Raw genomic sequence first — 13,731 nt, 5'->3', positions numbered from 1 at the left:
TTACCATGTACCAAGAATGATTCTAGGCTCCGGGAACTTTGAAGGGTGAACATTCACTAATTAAGTAACTAATTCATATACTTAACAAGCATTTTTCGAGAAATTATGGTATGCCTGGAACTTTGCGAGGCCCTGGAGATACAGAGGCGTTCTCAAGGAGGTCCTATTGCACAAGGAGAGACTGAGACACAGATACTCATCCTGCAGCATGGGAAGCTCACTGACAGACATATGCACATGATGATACTCAGAGGGGCAGCTGGCATCTGTGAAGACTTTGCACAAAAGGGGATGAATGAATTGAAGCTTAAAAGATAAATATAAGTTAATTAGGCAAATGGGGAGTAGAGGTAGAAATATTACATCATGAGTAAAGGGTCAAAAGTAAGCAAACAAAACAGCATCATTAATTCATTCATCAAATACATATTGAGTGCTTCCTATGTCACAGACGTTGTATTAGGCACAAGGTACCTTATAAGTAAAAAGAGATATAGTCCCTGCTTTCCTGAGTAACTCTAACATGAAGGATAAGAGGCATTTATAAAATGATATATAAGACTTTTTGCCTAGGGGCCGGCCCAACAGCCGAGTGGTTAAGTTTGCACGCTCTGCTTGGGTGGCCCAGGATTTCTCTGGTTCGGATCCTGAGCGCGAACATGGCACTGCTCATCAGGCCACATTGAGGTGGCGTCCCACATGCCACAACTAGGAGGACCCACAACTAGAGTGTACAACTATGTACTGGGGAGAAAAGCAAAAAAAAAAAGATTGGCAATAGTTGTTAGCTCAGGTGTCAGTCTTAAAAGAAAAAAAAAAAGAAAGAAAAAGACTTTTTGCCTAAACATTCATTAACCTCCAAACACGTACTCATAATATTGTAAGTGGTGGTTAGGTTTATCCACCAGCCCTCAAAGCCTATTTAATGCATAATACACATGATGTAAAGTATTAATAGTCCTATTTCAAACATACTGAATCACCATTATGTCACGTGTATGGAGAAACATAAGGTCCTGGGAAGACATTGTGAAAAAGACATAGACCTGGGGCTTGTAGAAGTTACAATTTAGAAGAAGAGATAAATAACTTCACAACTACATAAGGGAATGTGTAATTACAATCTGAGATGAGTGCTCAGATAAAATGAAGGGACCAGTGGAGATATAACGAAGCACCTGACCCTACCCCTGAGGTCTGGGAAGACCAACCTGGCAACCAGGCTCGGTGTGGGTGGTATAGGAAAAGAGAGGAGGAGAGTAGCATGAGAAGGCCATGTCCAAACTACACAATGCCTTGTGAGCCATGTCATTTTTTTTCTAAGAGCAAAGGGAAGCCCCTGAGAGATTGAAAGCAATGGAATATCATGGCAGATTTACATATTAAACAACTCATCCTGTCTGCACTGTGGAGAAAAGATCGTACAAAGTCCAGATTGGATGCAAGGCATCCAGTTAGGAGGTTACTGTGATGATCCAGGAGAGAGATGACAGTGGCTTAGACCAGTGTGGCAGCAGCAGAGATGGAATAAAGTAAAAACAGATATAGTCCCTGCTCTCCTGAGTAACTCTGAGTAAAATGTGTCTAAAATAACAAGGCTCACTGGACAGCTATTTAGGTGCTGGGCTTTAGTGCAGGATTACTGAGAGGGTTAAGAGAAAGGGAGTGTCGAGAATGACTCCAAATTTTAAGAGCTCCTTAGGAAGTAGAATCGATTGAATGCTAAGGGTGAGGAAGAAAAGCGAATGGGTGGTATCAAGATATATGGTTTGAATAATAGGGCGGATGGTGATTTAGCCACTAGATTCACTAAGCAGGAAGTTTAGGAAGAAAGGTGATGAGTTCCATTTTGGACATTTGAGATGCTTTGGGCATTCCATGGGTACAAGGCAAGCAGGCAGTTTAGAGACAGGAGTCTGATACTTGGGAATAGAGCATCTAGAGTAGAGACAAAAGTATAGGAGTCATGAGTTTGCAGGTTACAGTTGGCCCCATTGGTGGGGTTGAGATGGGACTCTGGGGAAGTACCACCATTAAGAACTAGGCTTGCAGGTCTGACCAACTCTTGCATTAACTAGAGTTCAACCTTTTTGCAGCCATATGTTTATATAGCCCCCAAATAATTCATATCTTGTCTGTGCCACCTCCCCAGATTTAATTACAGCCCTTCCTAGGTGGGCGCATAATGATTGAGAATCAGATTCACTAGTTATTACTTTCCTCCAATGGAAACCAAGTATTGAATAAAGAGGAAGAAAAGAATTATTTTCATATTTTAGCCTCTTTTGCAATCTTTCTCTTCCTATATGAGAACTGGTCTTCCACTATCTTTTCTAGTCTCCTACTGCAACATATCAACATTTATGGAATAATATGCACAAGCCAGGCTTGTGTGTACCACTCGCAGAAAACCATTTACAAACCCAGGATGGGAATAGAACACTCAATATAGCTAATACTTATTTTTCTTATTAAACTTTAATTGGATGTCAATAAAGTGGAAAAATTAAATTTGGTACAAGGCTTGTACAATAAACCCTTTATATTTCAAACCTCGTTAAAAATGTGTCTAAAATAACAAGGCTCACCTTCCTGCTTTTGCTATATACATAATAGTGGCCACATCAGCAGGTACTCAGTATTTGACTATTATATTCGTTAGGACTCTTGGTCACAAGCGACAAAAACCCATCTGAAAGCAACTTAAAGAAAAAAGAATTTATTGCTGTTGATAACTAGGCAGATCATTGAGTCTAAGAAAAAGCTGCAGAATCTGAGAATTCAGAGACCACCACCAACAGGACACTTTACCCACTGGGATTTCAGCTTGTTTCTGTTTCTTTTTATGAGTCAGTTTCATACCTTGTTATTACAGATCATCCTCTCCATGAGGTGGGGAAGATGTCAGCCCAATCCCAGTTTAGCTGCTTCCTTTCCTCTTGAGTAACTTTCTCCCCATGTCCAAGAAGCAAGAGCAGGGAATGATTCTGTTTGGCCCTGCACCCCACCAAGAAGGCTGCCTTTTTGTTCAATCACCTTGGTGGGGAGATGAGATATTTCACTGGGTCAAGCCTGGGCCATGTGCCCATCCTGTGGCCAGAAGGAGAGATCTGCTACCAGAATAAGGAATATGGCAAATCTTGCAACTAAATACAATCACTACCATACACTCCGCACAACAGTGATGCCAAGAATCCAATCTTTCGGGTGGCAATGAAAAAAGATGTGGGGCCGGCCCCATTGCTGAGTGGTTAAGTTCGTGTGCTCCTCTTCTGCGGCCCAGGGTTTCACCAGTTCAGATCCTGGGCGCGGACATGGCACCACTCATTAGGCCATGCTGAGGCGGCATCCCACATGCCACAACTAGAAGGACGCATAACTAGAAAAATATACAACTATGTACTGAGGGGATTTGGGGAGAAAAAGTAGAAAAAAAAAAGAAAAAGAAAAAAGATGTGACAATACCTCAGAATCATCATTGTGAATGATAATTCTCATTGGGGAGTATTGTGTATGTAGACAGAATAACATTGGGGGCTGAATCCTATATGTCACTAAATAGCCTTAGAAGTTTGAATGTTTTTTAAAATATCATATTTGTAGCAAACTATTAATCATTGAAAGAAAGAATATGAAAATCATTTTCAGTTATTTTTGAGCTCACATTTGCTATTTTTAGTCCAGATTTTACTACATGAAATACACATATAATAAAAGATAACCTGGGTCAATAACTTTTAACTTGGTGATTGAGCTAATTTTTTTTATGATCCATTAATCACATACTCATATGGTGTTCTCTTTATGAGATTCTGTTTTAAAAACAATGTCAAATGACATCTTATAAACATGAAGTATAGATTTGAGTAAAGAGGAAGCACACCTATAACCATGACTCCTGGGAGAGCTGAAAGCTAATAATAAATATTTACTGTAGCTCAATTATCTTTACCATTCCTTCTTCAAAAACTTAAAAAACAAATTAATTACAGGGACCAAAAAGCCACTTTTCAAACATGATAAAACCAAAGAACGCTGTTTGATTTCAAGATTCATTGACTGCAATGTGAACACTTAAATGATCAAGAAACTAATACATTTCAGAATATAGTTAACAGCAAAATTTACAGTTTATGTGAATTTTGTTCCTCAGTCAAGGTTCACCAATAATTCACAATATACAATTAACAGAAGTAGTTTTATTATTCACAATACAAAGTCATTTTTACATGAAATTAGCTGAGGATATAATCATTTTACTCAGAAACACCATCTGAGTCTTAAGTAAAGCAAATTTGACACAAATAAGACAGTTGACGCTCCCTTTAAAATTCTTACACTCAAACTTGAATTAGGCTTTAACATATCAGAGGCCTTGGCATTTGGAGACTCTCACTATTATTTAAGTTAAATTTTTAAAATATTGATTTGCTGTTTTGGACCTTCTATAAAACTATTTTGTGGAAATCTAGCTGTAAGGAGACTCTTCTAATCTGGCTATTGTAGCTGATATGACTTCATATCATGAAGACTGAAATGATTCTCTGACTGTAAACTCAGTGTCCTTTTGTCATGCAAATGATATTCTCTGTGCTAGCACTAATGTGATATGTCACAGGTGCAGAGAGCATAGCAGTATAAAGACGTAGACATTTGAAACCTCTTTAGACTTTCGCATGCCTTTTTCAAAGCTTGTAAAACTCGTTAGGATGTTAACAAGTAAACTGAGAAAGTAGCAGGACATGGGAATGGGAATCGGAGTGGAAGACACATTTATTGACGCACCACCTGGGGCAAGTCCCTTAACGTCCCTGAGCCTTCGTTTTCTTGTTTTTAAGCAGAGACAATACCTACCTTGTAGGATTTTTTATGGGACTAAATAAAATGACAAATGAAAAACTTGGCATGTCGCCACTTCATAAATAGCTGCTATTGTTATTTAGTTCTATTACATGGAGTAAGCCTCCACTTTGAACATTTAATCTTAACTAAGAAGGTTGAGAACCAAAAGTTATTTTTTGGAACTGTCACTAGGGACAAATCTAATGCCAATAGTGGCTTTACTCAAAGTTGCCAATGGATGTAAATAATCACTCGCACCGTCTTCAAAAGCACCAACTGACCCTCATTAAGTATAACGTCCAGAGAAAATGTCATATAGCCATGTCCCACAGCTCTGAATTCATCAGAACCCAATTGTATGCTTGGTGTTGGCCAGTAACATTCTTGATCATACAACAGGAAAGCCTGACAAGTACCCGCCTCAGTTTACCGCTCAAAACACTAGGCTCAGCCTGTATGATAAAAGTTCGAGTTCTTGGGTGCACAAATGCTGGAGGCTCACCGTCAATATTTTGTCTCAGTGCGTCTAAACAAAGCTTCTCAGGTGAGCAGAAATACAAATTCTCTTTTGTAATGCTTTTTGTCATTACTATTTAACAGTTTTTCACGTCAATAATTATTTTCTATAATATAATTTTTAACGGCTTCATAACATAGGTGTGCTGCTATAATTTGTTTCAGACTTGTGATTGTCTTCTAGTTCAAGCTAGACATCACCTATATTAATACCCTTGCTATTTATAAAGCGACTTTGACTTGAGTCTTACAGCCCAAGCACAGCCTTATGGTTTTTTGAGAGGAGTGGTTAAGATCATCCCGGGATCTGGTGTCAGCCTGAACTCACATCCCAATCTTGAGTAAATCGGTTAGCAATTCAGGTCCCAGTTTCTACATCTGTTAAATAAGGATGATCACAATACCACCTCATAAGGCTGTGGGGATGACTCAATCCAAATAAGTAAAGTGCTTAGCACAGTGCCTATCACAGTGTAAACACTCAATAAACCTTAACTATTGAGAAAAAAAAGAAGAAAAAAGCAGCCTCTAATATCCAGGAGCTGGCCGGGGCTTCACAGCTGGGCCTGGCTGTTCTCCTACTGACCATAAACAATGTCACCGAATATCAGACAAGATCACTTTAGTGACCATGGTCACTAGGTGACCCACTCTGTAATCATGCTTGAACACAGACAAAACACGAATACTGTCCAAACCTCAAAGCATGGAACAGTCTCTGCCCCAGAAAATGAGTGACAGCTGCTGCTTTGCCAATTACAGCTTCAGCCTGAGTCTACTCTCCTCCTAGGTAAGATGCACTCAAATACCCAATCATAGAATCCCCTCTTCCTGACACTGTGCAATCCAGAGCAAAACCCTTCTTTCTTAACCCCTCCCCAAATCACCTAACACAAGCCCAAGTTCTCTAATAAGTCCTTTCTGCCTCTATCACTGAGACTCCCCACAGCTCTCCATGGTACACCTTCTCCCTGGCTGCAGTGAGCAATAAACCCAACTTGTTCCCTTCAAGCTGAACAAGTGTGTTCCTGGTGGTCTTTGGCTGGAGGGCATTGACAATATTACTCTGAAACCCTTTCTTTGTAACGGAACCACAATGTAGAGAGCTTGGCTTCACCTTGGAACTACATTCCTGTATCATTTGAAAAACTAGGGGTGGAGACCAAGAAGGTCATCCCCACTTGACTTGAGAAGCACCAACACAGATTCAGGATTAAGAAGCATTGCAGGGGCCAGCCCCGTGGCCAAGTGATTAAGTTTACATGCTCCACTTCAGCAGCCCAGGATTTCACTGGTTTGGATCCTGGGCGCGGACCTAGCACTGCTCATCAAGCCATGCTGAGGTGGTACGCCACATAGCACAATTAGAAGGACCTACAACTAGAATATACATGTGGGGAGGAAGACATTTCCTCTACCCGCTCTGGGTCCTTCTGGCTGGACATCAAATTAAATTCACATGAGACAGAATAACAGGAGAAAATTAAACAAAGCTTTATAACATGTATGCATGGGAGAGGCTCAGGCAAACTGAGCAAATTCCCAAAATGGTGGAAGTTCTCACCTTAAATACCACCCTCAGATAAAGACAAAGGAGGATGTTGGGCATGGGGGGAGTCGATCATGGGAGGTTAGCAAAAAAGCACAGTAAACAAGAGTAAGGTTATAATGCAGATTTAAGTCCTTGCCTTCTGCATTGATTAAGAGTTACCAGGGGCCGGCCTCGTGGCTCAGCAGTTAAGTTTGCAAGTTCTGCTTCTGAGGCGTGGGGTTCACTGGTTCAGATCCTGGGCATGGACCTATGCACTGCTTGTCAAGCCATGCTGTGGCAGGCGTCCCACATATAAAAAAGTAGAGGAAGATGGGCAGGGATGTTAGCTCAGGGCCAGTCTTCCTCAGCAAAAAGAGGAGGATTGGCAGCAGATGTTAGCTCAGGGCTAATCTTCCTCAAAAAAAAAAAAAGTTTCTAGAGATCAGATCATCCCTCCTTCTTCCTGGTACAGAGAGGGAGACACCTTTACAGATGGAGATTTCCTTTACAAATGTAAATGTCTCTTAACAAAGGGTAAGTAAATTCTACTTTTCAGAGTTTCTTTCCTGTCTGCAGTTTTTTAAAAGTAACCAGCCCAAAATAATCCTCATGTCAAAGAGACATATCTTGGGGTGGCCAATTCCAGTCCCCCACATACAATTATGTACTGGGGGGCTTTGGGGAAAAAGGAAGAAAAAGATTAGCAACAGATGTTAGCTCAGGTGCCAATCTTTAAAAAAAAAAAGCATTGCAACTTTTGTAAAAAGATCACTACAAGTTTTTTTATCAGAATATTTGTTAACCACAAGACACATTCTTAGAATGTAGATCTGTATATTACCCAAGACCAAAATAAGACAAAAAAAGTATGTAGTTATAAGGTCAAATTTGTAAGGCCATAGGTTGTTCCAATTTATAAATGGATTGCTCTAGAAATTCATTTAAAGTTTGTTTCTAACATAAAATAGAGATTCCAATTGAAACTGTATTATAAACAGTTGTTAGATTTACCCTTTATCCCTAAAGCCTATTTAATCCTGAATATATGTGAAGTGCTGTTTCAAATGCACCATCACTTACATCTTGATAGCCAGGTAAAAGTGCATTCTCACTGTGGGAGATCCATCTCACCAATATCACCAAGATTAGCAGCACAGATCATGCCAGATGCCAGTAACTTTCTACAACTGCACAAGAAGGGTGATGAGAGCATAGTTTTGGCTGCACCAAGGTTTATTATACTGCATAGCAAGAAGCCTGGAGTTAGCCAACAGGGATGGTTAATTCAGTGAGTCAGAGCCACAACAGTGCTTCAAGGACCCAGGTGAGTGAGCCCACCCTAACTTTTTGCCCTCGTCCTCAGAGCAGCAGGGATGGCTGGCTCCATGCTGCCAAGATGGCTGCAGCACTTACCCACATTCCCACACAGGAAATTAGGCCCAGTGAAGAAGAGGAGAGTTTATACCATATTGATCTCTTTTTTGTGGAGAGAGGGGAATGTTCTTTTCCAGAAGTGCCCTCCTCACCACTTTCCCTTACTATGGAAACTTCTCTCATTGGCAAGGAGTATATCACATGGTCATGCCAAAACCAATCACTGCAAAAGCAATGGTTTGCAGGCCTACCCGCACACTGGAATCACCTGGCAGCTTTGGAAACAAAATTCTAATACTCCACACCAGTAGGTTTTAAAAGTTCCCCAGCTGTTCCAAATGTATACTCAGAAGCTGGCCCTACTGCATCAGCCTAATCAAGTTTTACCCCTGCCTGAGCTCTGGTGGGAGGTCTACTCTGAGAACTTGGGAGGGCAAACACCTGAGCAAAACTGGGGCTCTGTCAGCTCTGATGGCCAGGAACAGCCCAAGGCCAACCGTGAGCAATTAACTCCATCTGCCACATGGACGCACCTTGCTATAGCTAAGAGAAGGGATCATTGCAGGTCCATCACCCACTAGATGACGAATAATGAGGAATAAAAAAAGATTTCTTTTAGAAGAGATTTGATTTCTATTTTAATCCTCTAATTCCCCGTAAAAACTGGAAAATACCTTATAAACTTCAGCTCGAGTGCTAAATTAGTTAAACAAGGAGACCATTAGACTGAGGTGGCTCTAACGTCATGGTGGCCTATGTAAGCAAACCAAAATCTAAGCCTTTAAATGCCTCAAAGTTATGAAACCAAAACACTAAGAACCACCAATCACAAACAGCCAACTAGGCTTGGAGCTATCACCAATCAATAATTTCCTTACCTTGCTCTCACCTTTTCTCTCTAAAACATCTCCCTGAGCTTCTGTCCGCGGAGCATGCCTTACCACTTCTGGTTCGGCGTTGCCCGATTGCAATCAATTTTTGCTCAAATAAACTCTTAAAATGTTTAATATGCCTCAATTATATCTTTTAACAGTTCTCCTGTCAGAAGAGGGAACCAAAGGAGACCCCCGACAGCCCCAGGAACAACAGCAATGGAGCATAGGTACCTGTTGAGCCCTTTGAGCTCACTGCTGTTTTGCTGCCTCTGGAGGTGGTGGGCAAGTCCCTCTCAGGTCCTGGATCCCAGCCCCGCAGCTTTTGTGTTATGAGCTTCTAGACTTGACTTGAGCATTTCTTTTTCCAGACTGGGTCCAGAAACTGGCCTGAGTTGGACTGGTTCCAACTTAGAAACCAGACTGGGTCCAGGGTCAGATTGGGCCCACTTGGAAACCAGACTGGGTCTGGGCATGGGACTGAGTCTGACTTAGAAACTGGATGGGTCCGGAGACAGACTGAGTGCGACTTAAAAACCTTACTGGTTCCAGGACAGACTGGGTCTGACTTAGAAACCAGACTGGGTCCAGTGTGAGGCCTCAGGTGAATAATATTTCAAGACTGAACAAGTAGGTTAACCTTACCAAAGATAATCTTGAATTACCGCCTATCTTTAATTATGTGACAGTGGCCACAGTGGAGAAATTGTAACCATCTTTGATAAACTTATCTGTTTATGAGGTGTCCTAGAGAAAAAGGGATCTCAGCCAGGCACTTACTAGAAAGGGTAGAGGGAAAATTATTTTTCCTCCTCTACAGTTCTTTTAAAAATTTTTATTCAAGTTATTTAAACTAAAAAAAGCCCACTTTACTCATTTCTCCCACCCCCTACCCCTGCCTCTTGCAACCACCAATCTGTTCTCTGCATCTATGAGCTTGGTGGTGGTGTTTGTGTTTCTTAGATTCCACATATAAGAGGGACCATATGGTATTTTTCTTTCTCTGTCTGACTTATTCCACTTAGTATAATGCCCTCAAGGTCCATCCATGTTGTCGCAAATGGCATGATTTCATCTTTTTATGGCTTAATAACATCCCATTATATACCACAATTTCTTTATCCATTTGTCCATCGATGAACACTTAGGTTGCTTCCATATCTTCGCTATTGTAAATAATGCTGCAGTGAACATAGGGGTGTAAATATCTTTTCAAATTAGTCTTTATGTTTCCTTTGGATAAATACCCAGAAGTGGAATTAGTGGATCATATGATATTGCTGGATCTATTTTTAATTTTTTGAGGAAACTCCATACTGTTTTCCATAGTGGTTGCACCAATTTACATTCCCACCAACAGTGCATTAGGGTTCCCTTTTCTCCACATCCTTGCCAACACTTGTTATTCTTGGTTTTCTTTTTTGATTATAGCCATTCTAACAGGTGTGAGATGGTTTCTCATTGTGATTTTGGTTTGCATTTCCCTGATGATTAATGATGCTGAGCATCTTCTCATGAACCTGTTGGCCATCTGTATGTCTTCTTTGGAAAAAAGTTTATTCAGATCTTCTGCCCTTTTTCAATCAGATTGTTTTGTTTTTTTTTTTTTTGCTATTGAGTTCGAGTTCTTTGTGTATTTTGGATATTAGCCCTTTATCAGATATGTGATTTGCAATTATTTTCTCCCATTCAGTAGGTTGCCTTTTCTTTCTTTTTTTTTGAGGAAGATTAGCCCTGAGCTAACATCTGCTGCCAATCCTCCTCTTTTTGCTGAGGAAGACTGGCCCTGAGCTAACATCCATGCCCATCTTCCTCTACTTTTATATGTGGGATGCCTACCACAGCATGGCTTGCCAAGCGGTGCCATGTCCGTACCCAGGATCCAAACTACTGAACCCTGGGCCGCCGAAGCGGAATGTGTGCACTTAACCACTGTGCCACTGGGCTGGCCCCTGCCTTTTCATTTTGTTGATGGTTTCATTTGCTGTGCAGAAGATTTTTAGTTTGATGTAGTCCCACTTGTTTACTTTTGCCTTCACTGTTTTTGCTTTTGGTGTTAGATTACAAAATCATTGCCAAGACCTATGTCAAAGAGCTTACTGCCTATGTTTTCTTCCAGGAGTTTTATAGTTTCAGGTCTTAAGTTCAAGTCTTTGATCCATTTTGAGTTAATTTTTGTGTATGGTGTAAGATAGTGGCCCAGTTTCATTCTTTTGCATGTGGCTGTCTAATTTTCCCAACACCATTTATTGAAGAAACTGTCCTTTCCCCATTGTATATTCTTGGCTCCTTTGACATTAATTAATTGACCATATATACATGGGTTTATTTCTGGCCTCTCTATTCTGTTTCAGTGATCTCTGTGTCTGCCTTTATGCCAATACCATGCTGTTTTAATTACTATAGCTTTGTAATATCGTTTGAAATCAGGGAGGACGATGCCTCCAGCTTTGTTCTCCTTTCTCAAGATTGCTTTGGCTGTTCGGGGTCTTTTGTGGTTTCATACAAAATTTAGGACTGTTTGTTCTATTTCTCTGAAAAATGTCGTTGGAACTTTGATAGAGATTGCATTGAATCTGTATAATTGCTTTGGGTAGTATGGACATTTTAACAATATTAATTCTTCCAATCCACGAGCATGGAATATCTTTCCATTTATTTGTGTCTTCTTCAATTTCTTTCATTAATTTCTTGTAATTTTTAATATACAGGTCTCTGACCTCCTTGGTTAAATTTATTCTTAGGCATTTTATTCTTTTTGATGCAATTGTAAATGGGATTTTCTTAATTTCTGTTTCAGATAGTTCATTATTAATGTAACACAAAAGATTTTTGTGTATTGATTTTGTATCCTGCAACTTCACTGAATTTGCTTATTAGTTCTAACATTTTTTAATGGAGTCTTTAGTGTTTTCTATATATAGTATCATGTCATTTGAAGATAGTGACAGTTTTACGTCTTCCTTTCCAGCTTGGATGCCTTTTATTTCTTTGTCTTGCCTAATTGCTCAGCTAGGACTTCCAATACTATGTTGAATAAAAGTGGCAAGGATGGACATCCTTGTCCTGTTCCTTATCTTAGAGGAAAAGCTTTCAGCTTTCCACCATTGAGTATGATGTTAGCTGTCCTTTGTTATATTGCGGTACATTCCCTCTATACCCACTTTATTGAAAGTTATCATAGGTGGATGTTTCTGGTGACCAGGATGAGACCTGCTGGGACACCCCACTCACTCCAGAGCCTGCAGACACCATCCTGGAAAAACTCGCAGAAGTCAGCAAAGGGTAAGAATTCTTACCAAAGCCAGTTCTCCCAGATCACTATCTGTGGTGCCTGGTCAAGACAGGAAGGTAAAATTTCATGTTGTCCTTTCCTTTCCAAATTAAATTGGCAGGAAAAAATATTAGTTGTTGATCCTTGCTCCCTCAAGTATAGCTATTGCCTTCTTGTTTGTCTCATTTCGTGTCCCAAGAACTTGGTTTGGCAACTGTCAGGTTGGGGGATGCCAAAATATAACCAGAGAGAAATATGGGTGGCATCTCATTTGTGGCCAGATATGGCTGGACAGAAATGTGGGTGCACTCCATTTGTGGCAGGGGTCCTACCGACTGTTGCCAGCTCTCAGGAGAATTGCCTAAGTCTTTCTTTTCGTTATCTTTGCGAGTGGCTCTGGATCTTGGGAGGGTAGTATCTTTTGCACCCTCTTTGAGGATGACCACTCTTGTATCCGTGGGATTGCTCAATACTGCCAGGAATATTTACTGTTTGTCCCGGCTGAAACCTGATAAGATATTCAAAAGGATAGGGCTTTTTTTCTTAAGTAGCTCTCTGGTCAGAAGTTGGCCAGATTGGAAACTGATGTGCAAAGCGTGATAGAAGCTCTTCTTTTAAGTCTTCTCCCCTAAGCTAAAATGAAACTACGGGCCCAAAGGGAAAGAAAAACATTCTGAAGCCACTGTGGAAGGACTTACTAAAACATTCCAAAGAAACACAGCTATAAATCTAGAATATAGGAATCTTTTGATTTCCATCTTAGCTGAAGATCTTCTCCCTGATGTGAAGAAGCAAATTGAGGATAATGTAGTTGGATGGCTGGGTCAGTGTGTAGATATCATTCAGATTGCAACCCAATTCTCTGAGGAATTAAAAACAATTGGGGTCGGCCCTGTGGCCAAGTGGTTACGTTTGGGCACTCCGCTTCAGTGGCCTAGGGTTTTGCCGGTTTGGATCCTGGGTGCGGACATGGCACCACCCATCAGGCCATGCTGAGGTGGCATCCCCCCTGCCACAACTAGAAGGACCTACAACTAAAATATACAACTATGTACTGGGGGGACTTGGGGAGAAAAAGCAAAAAAAAACTGCTCTTGTCTTACAAATTGAGTCTTTACAAAAACAGAAATGCAGCTCTAGAAACAATTCAAAGCCCTTCTTTTTTTGACCAATCTGAAACCTCTGCTCTTCATCTCAAAAGGCTTGCAGATATTGTAAAAGATCTGGATTTAGAAAGCAAACGCCCTTCTTGAAGAAACTTGCATCCTTTTTCTCTGTGCGTTTGAGATGTAAATGTTCTACCTGATCTTCTTTAGGAACCC

Source organism: Equus quagga, chromosome 10, assembly GCF_021613505.1.
Source record: "Equus quagga isolate Etosha38 chromosome 10, UCLA_HA_Equagga_1.0, whole genome shotgun sequence".
NCBI lineage: Eukaryota > Metazoa > Chordata > Mammalia > Perissodactyla > Equidae > Equus > Equus quagga.
The sequence above is the reverse complement of the archived record's forward strand: the minus strand, read 5'-3'. Positions refer to the sequence as shown.